The sequence below is a fragment of the Galleria mellonella genome, unplaced genomic scaffold (assembly GCF_026898425.1).
Source record: "Galleria mellonella isolate WM207_F2 unplaced genomic scaffold, CSIRO_AGI_GalMel_v1 utg33, whole genome shotgun sequence".
NCBI lineage: Eukaryota > Metazoa > Arthropoda > Insecta > Lepidoptera > Pyralidae > Galleria > Galleria mellonella.
In genome coordinates, this window is record NW_026442079.1 from 13,387,235 (window position 1) to 13,405,579 (window position 18,345).

Genomic DNA, 18,345 nt, shown 5'->3' on the forward strand with positions numbered 1-18,345 from the left:
AGACTATAAAATCACACAATTACAATAAACAATATTTTGGTTCACATTTTATTTCCTCATATCATTTAAATATCTGAAATGTTTTCAATAATTGTGGTTTACTTGTATATTGTATTTAATATTTGTGGTTGAAATAAAATAATACCACTATCCGCTACCAATATACATAAATTGATAAGAACGGTTTCTGTTATAAGCATTTTAATGTGTTATATGTATTTATTATGAGAAACACGCACACTATTTTAACGATCAGTTTTTTTTTTATTTTGATTTGTTATTAATAATAATAAAGTTTATTATTACAGGCTACAATAGCCCAATTTGTTAGTAACAAATATATTTTAAAATAAAATAAATATATAAAAGAACAAATAAAAGAAAAAAAGAGACCATAAACAAATTTAGCCACCGCTGAGACATTCTGTCTAAACTCTGGTTAAATTTCTAAAAAAATTAAACTAAATTTCTAAAAAAAATTCTTAAAATCTGAGGTCCTACAAGTGACCAATGTAAGGGCAAGCCAACCCGCTTGCAACCATATTCAGGATGCCCTTGCTGCCCCGTACCCTATGCACCAGTGACGCGTATCTTTTACGCATTTTGCCATAAAAACAATCTACGCTGTATATAATGACATATATAATAACTTTGTCTTTCATTTTTCTTCTTCCACCTGTAACTTCTGTAAAATAAAAGATCTGTAAATTATCAATATTTTTATTAAAATATAATTCCTGCGTTTTATAAACTTCTTCATGAGAAAAAAGTAATAAAAAAAATAACTATTTCTATAGGGCTGTGGATAGATGCTGTCTATTACCACTTCTGCAGCTTCTGCTTCTCTTGGCGAGTGTTAGTGGTACTTGGTATTCCACCAATTCGATACTTGTATTCGATATTGTATGCATTGTTTCTATATTTCTATCTGCAACAAACCAAAATCAAAGTATTATTATTTGATAATCACCATCCGGTCTGAGGGTCCATGTTCGCCACAAAATGGGAAGTTTTTACTAGTGCAGTTTTTTTGTCGTGGTGATTTTTAACGGGTGGTAATGGAATGGTAACCCCACCCGCGCTATCGGTATACACCGGCCGGGCACCAGTGAAGGATGATAGGTGAGGATGAAGTAGGTCAGTTAGCCCATCGTGACGAATTCAACAAGAATTGTTCACGATGGTTTCCAGGGGGAACCACGTGGAGGTCGACCTAATAAGGCATATTGGTAGCAATGGGGCTGTCAAACTCTATTGCTAACAATCCCTTTCCCCTCTTGTCGTGGTGGTTCGATCAGAGTTATGGAGGTACATTTATTTTTAAATGTTTGGCGGTATATATTACAAAGTTAGGAAGATTTACAGTAGGAAATAAGTAATTATGGCTGATATAATGACGATAACGACGATGGAGTAATTATGGGTATGAATATTAAAAACTGTATGATTACTAGCCAAATTAATATAAATAATAAGGTAGTACCAAAATAAATATTTCTCTAAATTTTTACATAATTACACAGACAATTAAAAGAACAATTTTTAAATCATCATCATCATCATATCAGCCTTTAACTGTTCACTGCTGAACATAAGCCTCTCCTTTGGGGGGTTTTGCCAGGTTGCCACGCTTGGCAGGCAAATTTGCAACTACAGCTATGCTTTACAAATGTTTTAAGATTTATGCTGCTGTCCACCCCTCGTCCTCTTTTAAGACACCCACGGGTAAGGAAGACGTGGCCTACTCTATGAGGGTACCCCGTATCCAAAAAAAAAATTAAATATATTATTATAACTACCACAAATCTATAATAACATCTATATTTATATCTGTATAGAAAAACAAAAACATTTATTGCTTCATGTTATTTAAAACTTACCGTAAATCGGGAACGTATTTCGCTCAGTATAAAATTATTAATATTTTTTATTAAATCTCAATTCTTGTGTTTTAAAACTTTATATATTATATAAATATTTTTATTAAAATATAATTCTTATGTATTGTAATCTATCTATTAAAAAAAAAAAGATTGGAATGTAAATTCATAAATTTCTTTTGTCCACTATTGCGCACGACCTTTCGAATGATCTTTAACGATATTCAAAATGGCCGTAACACCTTTGGCAGAAGTGTTAATCTGAACTACCCTGCATATATCGATATTTTCTACTTTTTTTTTAATGACGGTGATAGGTCGTTTATTAATCTGAGTGTAAAGACCGTGTTCTTAGTCTAAGTACGTTACAATAGATTAAGAATCTCTTTATGTTATTTATAGATAAATTTTTTATTATATATTTGTTTCATTGTTTTTTTTTTCTATCGATCTATTTGTATTTAATATCTACTGTGGAACACAACAAAGTGTGGTCTTGGGTCATCTAAGGCTGCTAGCATTTTTTTTTTCTTTGTCACGCCATCTAGTGGATTAATTACTCTTCAATTCATTTATATGTCTATATTTTTTTCTATGGTGAAAACGGATTGGCAACCTGCGTTAACGGTATAGGCTGGCGGTGAAGGGTGATAGATGAGAACGAAAACAGGCCAGTTAGCACATCATGATGAATCTATTAGAAATTAACCATGATAGTTTCCAACGGGAACCGCGTGGAGGTCGACCTGGTTGGGTACATTCAATGGGATTCTTATTCTCCATTACTAACAATCCCTTTCCCTATTACTATATAAAAAAATTCCGTGCCCATGTTTTCTTAAAACTATCTTTTTATTTTCAATTAGTAGATTATATGCACCACTTATGGAGAAAGACTCATGTCTATTATTATTATTGCAGCTGTTAATTGCCCACTGCTGTACATAAGTCTTCCCCATAAGGGGAGTTTTGCCAGTAGTTGCCACGCTTGCCAGGCGGATTGGCAATCGCAGTTAGGCCCTTGAGGATATTTTAGAAAAAATGCTGCTGCCCATCCCTCGCCCACCCTTAGTCGCCTCTTACAACCCCATGTCGTTAATAAGTAGTTGAGGAAAGGCAAAAAGTAAAAATAGTTCTACAGCTGTAATAAAATACTTGTTTTAATTATAAAAATACTGACGGTGTAATAACTCGTTTATTAGTTCGCGCTTACTTACTAGCCAAGTTAGCGACTGAAACTAGTTTACGGGCTCCCTTGTCACTTGGCGGCGACTGCGAACGGGGCGAAGCTTACAGAGCAGCCAATTATATAGTTCTCTCGTTATTTCTTTCATATCTCTGTATAATTATATGTTTTCGAGTTGAAACTTCAGATGTTTGTTATTGTTATGACTCGTCATCACTGATTTCTCGTTCCTAATATCTCATCGTCATCATCTTTTAGCTGACCACAGTTGAACATAAACCTCTTTGGATTTTTGCCAGTAGTGGCCACGCTTGGCAATATTGGCATCCGCAGTTAGGCTTTGGAAATATTTTAAGAGAGACGCTGCTGCCCATTCCTTTCCGTTCCTTAGTCCTTAGTCCCGTTAGCGCAGGCGGGGTCACCATGCCATTTTCATATATATATATATATATATATATATATATATATATATATTAGTCCAATTAAGATTTTTAAAGGAAATTACAAGAAATTGTTTGCCGGATTAATTGACATAAAAGATTTACATTTTCCCTATACGTTTATTTTAGTTTACATCATGAATTACATAATAGATTTAGTCACCTAATACGGAGATACCGTAACTTGGTATCAGTTTAATTGACAACCAACACTCTGGTCAAAACAGACACGCTCCTCTCTCAGTCATCACGACGGGTGCCGTAACACCGTTAATAAACCAAATTAATCCGAGACTTGGCAATAGACACGCTCCCCGTCATGTTGGAATACAATAAGCAATCCGTGTGTTATGTACACCACAATGCACAACTTTGATTGACATCATCTGGGCTTACAGTCGTCTGGAACTGAGCACCTATTGAAATCCTATTTAATATTTTATTGAATTAAGCAAAGCGAATGTTACACGCTCATCACAGTGTATACTAGTGATGTGCGAATCCGAATGGTTTTGTTATTCGAATAACTAGTTACTAATTTTATAATTCGATTTATAAATTAGTAATAAATTCCAATTTCAGAATTTGAATGATTTTACTAATTAGTGATGCATTATAACAAAATCCTCCCCTGTGTCTGCTACTACGAAATGCATTCCCTGCATTTTCTGCTACTATATCTCTATGTCGGTTATGTCAGTGAAAACAACCGATAATTTCCAATATATTCCTTTGCATTTTACTTTACATGACAATTTACATGACATGAGTATTTCCTAATAATTTTACCAGAGGGAGACTTTGTACAAAAGTCGATTGCTTGGGTACCTCTGTCCCATTCGTGATTCTACTGTGAAGCAGTTGTGTTTACATGGCTGTGTTTCGGTTTGAAAGGTGGGATATGGCGTGAATTTACAGGGTACAGAGTAACAACGCCGGAGTCCTTAGGAATGGCAACGCATGGGGGGTATCATGGGCGAAATAGTATACTCTGTTATGTCCATGCTGCTGCTCATTGTCTATATGCGACGGTTACCACTTTCCATCAGGTGGGCCGTCAGCCTGTTTGCCATTCTAAGTTGTATAAAAAAAAAATACTTTTCTGTTTAATCATAAGTAACGTAATTTTATATACAGAAAATTTTACTAAAACTTTACTTTCTTATTTACTTTAATTAGTACTATCGAAAATTGTTATTTTTACTACATTTAAATTGTCAACACTCTTGCCCATTACCAAATAAAAATATTTCAACGATCGGGTCGACTCGGTTATGTTCGTGTCGACTCGTACGTCAACGACTACTAATGATTGAAATTGGTAGTCGGCTGACATCAGTAATCGAATGAATAAAATTAGTAGTCGAATGATTTGAAAATCATTCGAATAATCCGAATGATTTGTTCGAATAATTAGTAGTTGCGCATCGCTAGTAAATTGAACAATCCTGATTGACATCATCTGGGATCAAAGTGGTCTGGTAATGAGCATCTATTGGATTTCAACTGAATATTTTATTGAATTAAATGAAATTGTTCGCTTCTTAGATCCGTATGTCGTTATCCTCTTCTGTCAATTGACACCTCATTGTTATGTTGCGTAAAGTCGATCTGTTATAAAATATTTCATTATTATATTTATTATGCTTCATTACAATTTGTGATCAATTATTGTAATTATGTCATAGTGTGCTCTAGTAATTAAAATATTTTAAATTTTTTTTATCAGTTCTCAAAAGAAACCATGTACTTGCCTTTAACTTTTATTCTTATTATATTTATCGTTACCTGTCCAAAAAATATGGTCAGTAAACTTAATAATAGATGGAATTAAGTCACAGTATTTAATGCTAATTAAAATAATAATTAGTTTACCAATGTTACGGTGGTACCTGATTTTATTATTATTTCTGCCGTTAATTGTCCACTGCTGAACATATGCCTTCCCCATAAAAGGAGTTCTACCAGTAGTTACCACGCTTGGCAGGCGGGTTGGTTACCGCAGTTAGGCTTTTACAAATGTTTTAAGAGGGATGCTGCTGCTTATCCCTCGCCCTTCCTAAGGAAGGTATGGCCTATTCTATGCCGGGACCATATAGCGGTACATAAATACAGTGATAGATAAATAAGTAAATTGATATTAAAAAAAAATAAGTCAGTACAGCAAAAAGTACGTAAAAGTAGTATATGATTTTTAAGTATTATTAAATATTTAAAATTACATAAAAAAGCATATTTACCATTAATATACATATATATATATATATATATATATATATATATATATATATATATATATATATATGATGTATATTGAGAATATAAAAGAAATTATAGACACTTTTCCACTCGGTTCCCCAAAATTATAAATATAAATAAATATAAGGGAGAAAGTGTGAAAATAATATTTTTTGAAGATTTTTCTTTTAAGTTCTTAAAGAATTATTCTCGGTATTATAATTGAGTTAGTTCTTCAATTGCCTTCGTTTGGTTTGATGTTAGAATTAGAGATTAAAAAGTTGGTGATTCCGTCATAGAAATATCAATAATAAAATAAATAAACAAGTTTCAGTTTTAGAATAGGACTATATACATTATAGGAATTTCTGATAATAAATATATTAAATAAGTAATTGTTGATAGATTTTAGTAAAGTTTTCTCTGACTTACTTTTCCACTCGGTTCCCCAAAATTATAAATATAAATAAATATAAGGGAGAAAGTGTAAAAATAATATTTTTTGAAGATTTTTTTTTTTTTGAGTTCTTAAAGAGTTATCCTCGGTATTATAATTGAGTTAGTTCTTCAATTGCCTTCGTTTGGTTTGATGTTGGAATTAAAGATTAAAAAGTTGATGATTCCATTATAGAAATATCAATAATAAAATAAATAAACAAGTTTCAGTTTTAGAATAAGACTATATACATTATAGGAATTTCTGGTAATAAATATATTAGATAAGTAATTGTTGATAGATTTTAGTAAAGTTTTCTCTGGCTTAAGATGTTTCTTTCAACTATCATCAACATAGCCGCCTTTAACTCCCTACTGCTGTACGTAAACCTCCTTCTTGGATGGTTTTGCCAGTAGTTGTCACGTTTGGCAAGCGGGTTAGTAGCCGTCGTTAGGCTTTGGAGATGTTTTAAAAGGGACGCTGCTGCCCATCCTTCGCCCTCCTTCAGTCGTCCACCCACAGGAAAGGAAGGGGCATTACAAAATGTTCATGAAACATTTGCTATAGAGGAAAAGATTAAATTAACGGATCTTGTATATTATTTGATATTAATTCTTCATCTTCTAACACTTAACACTACCGCAAACATATATACTTTTCAATTATTTGTTGAGTAACCAAAACCACCTCTCTCAGCGTCTGACCTTCATACGCTTTCTGTTTTATCTAATAGTTAGCGGGTAGAAAATGACATATGGCATTAAGTTCCCCACTTGTACAGTTTTATTGTGCAATAAAGAATTAATAAATAAATAAATAAACTGGATATATTTCATTAGGGGAATTGGTTCGTCTACATTTTATTTATCTACTGGTATATTGGTTCGCTACATATTGGCCTTTTTTTAGATATTTTTACAAATTGTTTCAATGGTCTTGTTTCAGAAGTGGTCCATTCTATGCCGGGACTACAAGGCGCCTTTTTTATTATTATTAGATAGTCTGCTATATTAGACACTAGGCTCTCGAGCAAATATCTGTACTGGATATGTTTCTACTAGTTTATTAATTGTGGTCATATTGTGAGCATAACAATAAGGACAGGTTATTCTTATAGAATAGGTAACTTATAAAACTAAATGTTAAAAAGAAAAAAAAAAGATTAAATTAACGGATATTGTATATTATTAGCTTACTACCGCAAACATATGTACTGGATATATTTCATTAGAAAAATTGGTCCGTCAACAATTAAATTTTAAACATTTTTAAAAATTATTTCAATGATCTCGTTACAGAAGAATCTATGACACCCACAGGAGGACAAGGGATGGCCTATTCTATTCTAGGACCACACGGCGTCTTTTTAATTTGTCTATATTAGATATACTATCTATCTCAGGGCCGTAGCTAGACTCAAGTTTAAGGTAGGGCTAAAGAACTTTTTGGTAGGGCAGAAGCCATAATTAAGTGACTTCAAAAAGGTGTAAAATTTCTGAGGGGTTAATTTTAAGGTAGGTAGGGCATTGCCCCTAAAAGCTCCCACCCCCATCTAGCTACGGCCATGATCTATCTATTTCAACCCGGGTTCGCCCATTGTTTGGTATCATGATCCCGCCGAATGACCCGATACTTCGTCATGCGCGTCCAGGTCTTGCCTACCGTTCTATTTATATCACGTGTCCATCGCATGGGTTGTCTCCCAACGTTCCTCCGGCCAATTCTTGGTCACCACTCTGCGATATTGCGATATAATATTAGATATTAATTCTTCTATTTTAAGCACTACCGCAAATATATATATATATATATATATATATATATATATATATATATACGAGGTCTGTCCGGAAAGTTCGTATAAAAGTGTTCTGGAATGCGAGAAAGAGGAGTGGGGAGGCCAGGTAAGCGCAGGACCCCTTCCTTATGTCCCTAACAATGCTTCAGTTCTGGTCTGACCGCCGTGCGGTGCGAACTGGCTTGTCACGCCATCTGTGAAGTTACCTCTTAACGAAACCCCGTCGGCATGGAGCCCGCTTCCGTTGAAGAGCAGCGCGTCGTAATCAAGTTTCTCTCGAAACTCGGCAAGAATGGCCGTGAAATTTTTGCCGATCTCAGAACAGTTTATGGGGATGATGCTGTGAAGGAACCAACCGTCCACAAGTGGCTAAAAAGATTCAGAGAGGGCCGAGAAAGCGTTCAAGATGACCCACGTTCAGGACGTCCTTCCACTTCACATTCCGACGAAAACGTGGAAAGAATTCGAACTTGTGTTAATGGGGACCGTCGTTTAACGGTCAGACAGTCGTGTGGCACGAGTTCGTCCAGAATTGGCGCGAGAGGGGCGTTGGATTCTTCACCACGACAATGCCCCTGCCCACACCTCTCTTGTTGTCCGTGAGTTTTTGAGTAAAAATTCCATTACGGTGACCGAACACCCCCCTATTCGCCGGATTTGGCCCCGTGTGACTTCTTCTTGTTCCCAAAAACCAAATTGGTACTTCGGGGGCGGCATTTGGGGGACATAAATGAGATAAAAAAAGCTACGACGGGGCAGCTGAGAAACCTACAACCAGAGGACTTTCAAGGAGCCTTCTCACAGTGGAAACGGCGTTGGCACAAGTGCATTATGTCACAGGGGGAGTACTTTGAAGGGGATAAAATTGATTTACCTGAATAATTGTAAAATAAAATTTTTAAAAAACTTTTATACGTACTTTCCGGACAAACCTCGTATATATATATATATATATATATATATATATATATAATATGAAAATGGTTCGTCAAATTCGTTTTTAAAAATTGTTTCAGTGATCTTGTTACAGAAGAATCTCTCATGTGCTCATAGAATACGAAGGATAACTATAGATAATTTCGCCACTGCGTTTATTAAAACAATATTTGTTAAAGACACTTAGAGTTTTTAAAGAATTCTTCTCGGTATTATGATAGTTATTATATTTTGTATGTTTAGTTCTTAGTCGCCTTCGTTTGGTTTAAGTTAAAAATTAAAAATTAGACGCAAAAGTCTTGTTTATGCCATAAAAAGTAATCATAATAAAATAAACAAGTATAAGATTTAATTTTGAAAAAATATATGATTTTTATTTTCTTTATCTATATTAGACACTAAGCACTATTGCAAACATATATACTGGATATATGTCATTAGGGAAATTGGTTCGTCTACATTGTTTTATAAGCTGCATATTGGCCATTTTAAACATTTTTAAAAATTGTTTCAATGATCTTGTTACAGAAGAATCTGTCCCATATATGTTTTCTTAGTTGCCTCTAACGACACCCACGGGAGAGCAAGGGGTGGTCCGTTCTATGCCGGGACCGCAAGGCGATGTTTTTATTAATTTATCCGTATTTGTTTTGAAGCTCGATCGTCATTACGTGATCTGCTTCATTCTTGTATTATTAAAATTTTGAAAAAATAAAAAATTAAATTAAATCTAATAAATCAGTGTAAAATGTGTTAGTGCTTTACAGCACCCAATGAAAATAAATGTTTAAAAAAAAACAAGAAATAAAATTAACGTACCTTGTATAATATTGGATGTTAATTCTTCTGTATTAGATACTAGGCATTACAGCAAACAAATATACTGGATATGTATCTACTGGTTTCCTTGTTTATTTCAATTAGTACATTTACTATAAATAAATGTATTGTGCTCGTTAATCGTGAATACGAAGGAAACTATAGACAATTCCGCCATTGGATTCCTAAAAATTATTAATATAAATAAATACAAGTGAAAAGTTATTGAAACAATATTTGTTGAACCTATTTTGTGATTTTAAAGAGTTCTTCTTGCTATTATAGTATAGTATGTTTAGTTTTTTAGTCGCCTTCGTTTGGTTTAAGTTAAAAATTAGACGAAAAAGTCATGTATCCGCCTTAAAAAGTATCTATAACAAAATAAATATATGAATTCTAGTTGTGAAAAAAAAAGTTTTTTTTTGTTGTATCTATATTAGACACTAAGCACTATTGCAAACATATATACTGGATATATGTAATTAGGGAAATTGGTTTGTCTACGTTGTTTTATACACTGTATATTGACCATTTGATTTATTTTTAAAAATTGTTACAACGATCTTGTTACAGAAGAATCTGTCCCATATATGTTTTCTTAGTTGCTTCTAACGACACCCACCAGGAAGCAAGGGATGGCCCATTCTATGCCGGGACCACAAGGCGATTTTTATATTATTATAAGATAATCTGCTATATAAGATAGTTCCGATTTGCATGTTTGTTGATTTTGGCACATTTAGTATTTATTAAAAAATATTGTGTCCGTAAGTTGAGAATACGAAAGAAATTATAGACAATTTTGCAATTTGGTTTTTGAAAATTATGGATAAAAATAAATGCAGGGTAATGTTGCATTTTTAAATAAAAAATATAGGAGGAGTTAAAAAATATTGATAACTTGATGGATATATTTCAAAGACAGCGAAGATTACTTTGTAATAAGTAATACAAAATAAAAAAATATTAATAAAAAAATATATATATTTTACAATGAAATTTAAATAATTCGACCTCATTTATTTAGTTGATTGTATTGTCAACAGATTAGTAGTGGCATGTAAACCACATTTACTCTATATATATATATATATATATATATAACATTTATTTGTTGTTTTAGGTTACAGAATTATGTTAAAGCAAAAATAAGTATGGCATATTTCAACAGAATTGGCACGTAAGGATCTACCGTCACTTGTATTGTATTCCATTTTTGTATACTACTTAGGATGGCAAACAAGCTGACGGCCCACCTGATGTAAAGTAGGAACCGTATAGACATAAGCAGTATCATGGACATAACAGTGTATACTGTTTCGCCCATGATACTCCCCATGCGTTACAATTCCTGAGGACTCAGGTGCTATTCCTCTGTACCCTGTAAATTCACGCCATATCCCACCCTTCAAACCGAAACACAGCCATGCAAACACAACTGCTTCACAGTAGAAACACGAATGGGACAGAAGTACCCAAGCAATCGACTTTTGTACAAAGTCTCCCTCTGGTAAATTTATTCATTTATTACATAACTATTATTTAAAGTCAATATTTCAATTAAGATTTGATTTAAATCGTAAAATTGTGATGCTACAAACTATCAAGGTATATATAACTGCGTGTACAGTAGGTAGCTATTGTTCGCTAATGTTCATTGTCTCGGAATACCCTATAAGCCCACAATATATGAATAGAATAAAGAAATCTCTTTATCCCATTCACGTTATGAATATATATTTAATTATATTACTTTCTGATCGTATTACTTCGCATCTAAGATTAGCTTCATTTTATTTGTTATTAAGGACATAGGATACGAGTAGATATATGTACATTAAAGTCTAATCATATATATATATATATATATATATATATATATATATATATATATATATATATATATCATAATACTCTTCTATTCCAACATTATGTAGCCTAAAACAATATTCTTACTTACATATTGTTCATAGTGCTCCTTTTATTCACTAGATGGCTCTAATTTAGAATTATTATCCAGAGTTTTAATATCTGTTACTAGCCTCGCCCCAGTTTAGAGCTGGTAAAGAGATAAATTGGTATTTTATATTAGTACTTTACATAGACTCATAACAGATAAAACTATACATTAAAACGTGAAGCAAAAACTTTGGAGTACAAAGATTTTTGTTACAAAAATTGCGCGGTCGGAGGGGTATGATATTTCGCACACTCATAGTTTTTTATAGAGAAGTGCAGGATGCTAATATTTTTTTTTAAATTATGCATAAAAAATACATTAAATCAATAAAAAAAAATTACACACACCACCATGTATTTGACACACACACACGCATATATCTATTCTTTTGTTTATTGTTAAAGTCTGTGGTCAAATTGAGAATAGATTAATATTGTTTGTCTCTAATATTATTTACTGTAGTTTTACTAAATGTCAGACATAACCATAATAAATTCATTTACTACAATATATGTTATAGTTGAATTTCGACCACTAGTATTATATTAATTGTATAACATACTGAAAGTCGTACACATAAGTGCGGTTTAAAGCGTCGAGCTGATGAGCTCTTTTTCAATTTTATTTCCTTGCTAGAAACCTCCGATAAACAGGAGCAATCACAGCAAATTTTATAACACTGTAGGGCGAGCCGCGACCTTCGACGCGCTATTTATACGTACGTCGTAAGCCGCTGTCACCCAAGTAGGGTGAAAGCCCCTAAGTTGGGGGGGAGGGAAGCGTTTGTTAGTAAAGCGGACTACCAGATCCACTGCTAGCAAAATCCCCTGCCAGGTCGACCTTCACGCGATTCCCCCTCGAAACCATCGTGCTAAATTCTCACCTCCCTCCCTCCCTCACTGGTACCCCAGGGTATACCGTTAGTGCAGACTGGGTATCCTTTTCATTACCATCCTTTAAAAAACTAACAAACGTTCAAGCCCTTTAAAGCGTTTTCAATTTTGAAGTCCATTAAAAATATGTTAAGTGATAGTTTAACAAAAGTAGTTTATGTCAATTGTAAACCTCTTGTTTTCAGAGTGATTTAAACCTAAACGTAACCGTACAATCACAGATGTTTCGCGGAAGAAACACGAGTGGGACAGATGCACTCGTCCAGATAGCTTTTGTACGAAGAAAAAAGCCTTCTTCAGGACCTGTACTTTCACAAATGACCAAAAAAAGTTACCTACTTCCCTTTCTCGAGCAGTTGGGTAAAAATATAAATAAGTAATAAAGATACCTACGTAAAGTATTCCAGCTAATTCTATACATGTTGACAGCGATTTAAAAGAGTAACTTGAGTTTCTTGCGTACTCTTCTCAACAGATAACAACCTTCCGAATCCTGCATTAGATTAAAAAGCGATTTAAAAGTGCTTGTAAACAAGTGAAACAAAAAATTTTAATTTGTTATAATTTAAAACTCAACGTAACTTTTGTGTTAATATAACTCATAATTCATATTTGGCAATATTAATACATGTAAAAATGTTGCATACCAAGCTGACTGAATGTTAAGGCTATACAAACACTTATAATATGGGGGGGGGGGGGGAAAGGGATTGTTAGTAATGGAGACAAAAATCCCATTGCTAGCAATATACCCAACCAGGTCGACCTCCTCGCGGTTCCCCCTGGAAACCATCATGGTTAATTCCTGATGAATTCATCATGATGGGCTAACTGGCCTGTTTTCATTCTCATCTATCACCCTTCACTGGTGCTCCGCCAGCGTATCCCGTTAGCGCAGGTGGGGTTACCATACCATTTTCATCCACCAAAAAAAAAAAAAACACTTATAATATTATCTAAACTTACGACATTCATCGCAATAAATTTCATTTCATTTCAAGTATTATGCATATGAAATTATTAAGTTTTTTAAAGTATTTAATTTGATAAGGACATCACAAAATTTGTTTAAATTACATATGCTATCGCTCTTTTGTAGTTATAATAAAGAGGTACAATTCCACTATACATTGTTCAAACTCAAACGGATTACGCAGTATTTTTGATGATACCTCCCAAACGGTTTTATTTCCTTCGACATTTACGAACTATAACGAATTATACTTTTAAACGAATGTAAATTCGTTTAGTAGTTTGTAATAAGCTCATCGCGAACGTACAAACAAACAGACCGGCGGGAAACTTTGCTAAAATAATGTGGTTTTCTTTAGTGAAGAAATGTATGGGTACCTGCAAGTTTTTGTTTTTTGCCAAATGTGGTTTATGGAGACATTTTACCGATACCTTTAGTGTTTCTGTAATCCTTTGGTAGTTCTGCATTTCTTTTTTTAACGATATATTTTCTCTATTTGAATTTTAAATGTCCTGTTGAGATAATAGCAACTCTTCAATTTGCCTCTTTAAATCAGTTGTATGAGTGGCATCTAGTGATACATCGCGTAAACTTTTCATATTTGTATTTTGATACCGACTATTTTTTTTATGTGTGAAAATGGGTATGGTAACCCCGCCTGCGCTAACGGTATTCGCTTGCGGAGCACCAGTGAAGGGTGATAGATGAGAATGAAAACAGCCTATCATGATGAATTTAACAGGAATTAACCATGATACCAGGAAAAACCGCGAGGAGGTCGACCTGGTTGGGTATATTGCTAGCAATGGGATTCTCAGTCTCCATTACTAACAATCCCTTTCCCCGAAACTGTGACTATTAACCCCGTAATCTATCTATATCATTATTAGACAAAAGTACACAAAATCTTGTCTTTCCCGAATCAGTATACTTTCAGAAAGAATTCAAATATTTCGACAATAAGTTTAAAAGCAAAAAAAAAATTCAAGTGCAGTTAACAATTTGTAAAACTTCACATAATTTTGACGATATGGATGAGAAATTTAATATTTTACTATTAGCTAATGTAATTACTAATCATATGATGTATATTGTTTATTTTTTTTACTCTAAATAGCATCCCTTATTTAGTCCTTATTCATACCCAGATTTCTATTGACCCCATTCTACGATAGGTAACAACTTGGTATGAAGGGCTGGAGGAATCGATAATTATTCGACAAACTATCGATAACAGTGTTGTGCTAATAGCATATATCAATATTTCTATTCTAGATTAACTCAATTATTCATAAAAACTAAAACGTCCCACAAACCTGTTTTAACTATTAGTGTTTTCTCACGGTTCTTTAAATTGAGAATTTGGTGCAAAAGGACGAAACACTTCAACAGATAAAACAGGTTTATGACAGGTCTTTATGAACAATGGTGCGGGGAGGGAGTTAGGATCTAGTGTAATAAAATAATTTTTAGACATTCCTAATGATAAAAACAACAGAAAATATAAATAAATCTTCCTTTAATGATATTTACACACATACAGATGTATGATGAGCACCATTTCAATAATAATGGGACTAGTTGACTGTAAATTAATTAAATAATATTAATTAAATAATAATAATATTAGAAGTTGAAGTCCCCAGCACATTGCACCACTTGTTATTGTAGTTCCACCGGCCAGACCTAAAATATTCCAAGATTAAAATTTCCTATTTTAAAAATTAATTCTCCCTTTTCGTTTTCACAGTTTGTACTAGTTGTATGAGGGCCCATACAATTATCAATTGAGCATTTGGTCTATAAGGATGAAACACTTCAACAGTTAAAACAGATGTATGCTGGAATAACATACCCCCTCCAATGAGACTAGCTGCATCCAAATCAATTTTTAAAAAGTTGATAAAGCAACATTTATTAAATAAGCAAAAATTTGGATTAGTCGCCTGGTAGCGACTGCTTTTAACATAATTACTGTGGTGAATTATTATTTATATATGTTAAATATTATGTTTAATTAATTAATGAAATATATTATATTATTTATGCATCATCTATATAAGTATGTATCTATATAATATAATTTTACCTTTTGCTATTAAATTGGTTACACAGGTTACACTCTGGGTTTGATGCACGCGTCCGTGTAGCCTTGCTTCAGGTTGCAGCTGAAAATCAGTGCTTTGCTTTTAAGCAAAAGTATCACTGAGCTGTAGCCTTTTTGGGTCACTGCGACACACTTGGTGAAAACATATCTCCAATATTCATTTTATGTTTTATATGTTGTTTTATATTTGAAAAAATGTAAATAATCAAATTGTATCATTTTATTCATTAATTTACGTGTGTTAAATGGCTCAAATAAAGTGTTTATCTATCTATCTATCTATGTATGATGAACACCATTTCAATAATAATTGGGACTAGTGTCTTTAACTCTTCTTTGCATGATTTTTTTTTTATTGGTGAAATTAATCAAGGTGATATAATTCATGTGCAAAATTTAAGATGTGGTTAAAAAAATAAATTTGATACCTACATTTTTTTCTGCAGTGGACATTAAAAAGGTATTCAGACACTGTCAGCTTAAAGTGAAATCATTCTTTTATGATTTTTGGCCCTTCAGTGTTATGATGGAAATTTCCACCATTATGCAAAGAAGGGTTAATGAGCATTTATAAATATTAGGGAATTAATATTATTAGGCCTTGAAGCCCAGCACATTGCACCACTTGTGGATTATTAATTACAAATAAGTTAGTAAAACTTTCCTGTTTTAAAAATTCTCTATTTTCATTTTCACAATTTGTACTAGTTGTATGAGAGCCCATAAATTAATCAATACTACTTTTAAGTTTTAACCACATCTTGTCTCAATTTTAAATTTGAATTAAATTAAAAATGGAATATTTGGCATTCTGTAGCTGAACAAATGCATAAAAATAAAATTTAGTAGATAAATAGACAGTTTACTAAATTATTAAATTAGGATTTTATTTACAAACAAATTAGGTATTTTCAAAGTAACAGCAGGCATTGTCTTTGCGTTCATACATCTAAGTGAAAGATGTGATAATAAAGAAATTTCATCAAATATTTCATTTTGTACCATAGTTATTAGTCTTTCAAAATGTCATTGACATGTAATATACATACCACAAATTGTAATCAGTGCTTGCAACACATGGACCGATAGTCAATCAACAGTTATGGTTGGCGTTAAGAATCATGCAGTGCATGTAGCATTTCACTGCATACACTATGGTTCGTCCAGATCAAATTGGGGGCCGCTGAAACATGTTGCCACATTCTTTTCCTTTTTTTTTTATTTTTCCATATGTATATCCTGTAAAATAAATAATAAATCATATTGATGTTATTGAAAATTTTTATTATCATACAATTTGCAAGATTTAAGGTGATAATGTTAAAATAGTTAAATTGTATTCCAATAAAAAATTTACTTGAAAAACTAGTAGTTGGATTTAAGAACTACTAAACTGATTTTGATAAAATTTCTTGTAGTTCAATCTGTAAGTATTTCCTTTCAAATAGTAAAATCATTTTTCAAATAGGTTTACAACTAACAGTGTTATGATATAACAAACTTTAAAAACTATACAAGCAAGTTTTTGTTTAATGGATGGAATGGAATCCTTACCCTGCTTGCACTATTGGTATGTCTAGCAGGATACCAGTGCGGGATGATAGATAATGATGAAGAAGTTCAGTTGGCCCATCATAACTAATTCAGTAATAAATCAATTACAATAGTTTCTAGATCACATAGAGAACAATCTAATAGGGTATATTGCTAGCAATGGGATTGCAAATCTTCAATCTCTTTTCTTTTTGATGTAGATTGAAAATAGGCTAGTTTCTAGTAAAAATACTAATAGTAATTGAGGTGAAATTTTATATCTTTTTATTGATAATTAAAAATAAATAGACTAATTAGTCCAATTGGGAATTATTAATACTGATGTTAATATAATAGATAGTTACTGTACTTGGAAATATCTTTCGTTTGTAACAATTAACCTTTGTATATAGAATCAGTAGGGATAATGTAACTAATTACTATTTAACAATTAAATCTAATCATCACATTAACCTTCAATTGTGCACTGCTAAACATAAGTCTCCCCCCTGGGGGGGTTTTGCCAGAATTAAATATACTTACTGTTATTGTAGTCTTTTTGGAAGACACTTGCCCACCAATTGCGAGGTAGATTAATTATGTTAAAAACAAATATGTATTTAAAAATAACAAGGATAGTAATCATAATATATATAAAGACTCATTGTTCTAATTTTTGGTATAAAAAAAATGAATAAATTTATTTATATTTTAATTTCATACTCAACGTTAGAATTTTAAATTACGAGTACCTACAGATTAAAAAAGACAGATCGATTCTGAAGCGCCATTTCTCTAATTGATTTCCTATTCTAACATTTTAATTTGATAAATTCGCGGTATTATTGTTTTATGGAACACCACAAACTAAATTTATTATAATTTTTGCTGTAATAATAATATTAAATATAAATGAATAATAATAATAATATTAGAAAATTTGCTGTGTAACCAAATTGAATATTTAATTTTAGAGATAGGTTTAAAAAATGGCACCTCAGAATTAATCCTATTATCTATGTCATTTTGTGTAACGAATATTTTTAATACAAATCACAGACGTGATTTGGTCAGGAAATATCATGCCAACGTTTAGTCAAATAATTTAGTGAAATCACACTGGTGCCAATTTAACAAGAATATTAT

At 32.5% G+C, this 18,345-nt stretch overlaps 1 protein-coding gene and 1 long non-coding RNA gene across 10 annotated transcripts in view; one reads left to right on the top strand and one right to left on the bottom strand.

The window, feature by feature from the left end:
- Nucleotides 1-18,345, top strand: part of LOC113520464 (potassium voltage-gated channel protein Shaker) — a 414,011-nt gene that overhangs the window by 121,352 nt on the left and 274,314 nt on the right. The gene's annotated exons all lie outside the window — the stretch shown is intronic.
- Nucleotides 580-18,055, bottom strand: LOC116413294 (uncharacterized). Of its 4 annotated transcripts, none has more exons than XR_008253062.1 (7): nucleotides 17,743-18,055; nucleotides 16,716-16,905; nucleotides 15,649-15,727; nucleotides 12,980-13,079; nucleotides 11,694-11,792; nucleotides 9,734-9,918; nucleotides 580-928 (listed from the first exon to the last, which is right to left on the bottom strand). It is a non-coding gene; the product is annotated as an uncharacterized LOC116413294 (long non-coding RNA). The 4 variants fall into 4 exon arrangements; XR_008253060.1 differs by lacking the exon at nucleotides 580-928 and adding an exon at nucleotides 7,543-7,916; XR_008253061.1 differs by lacking the exons at nucleotides 580-928; nucleotides 11,694-11,792 and adding an exon at nucleotides 7,544-7,916.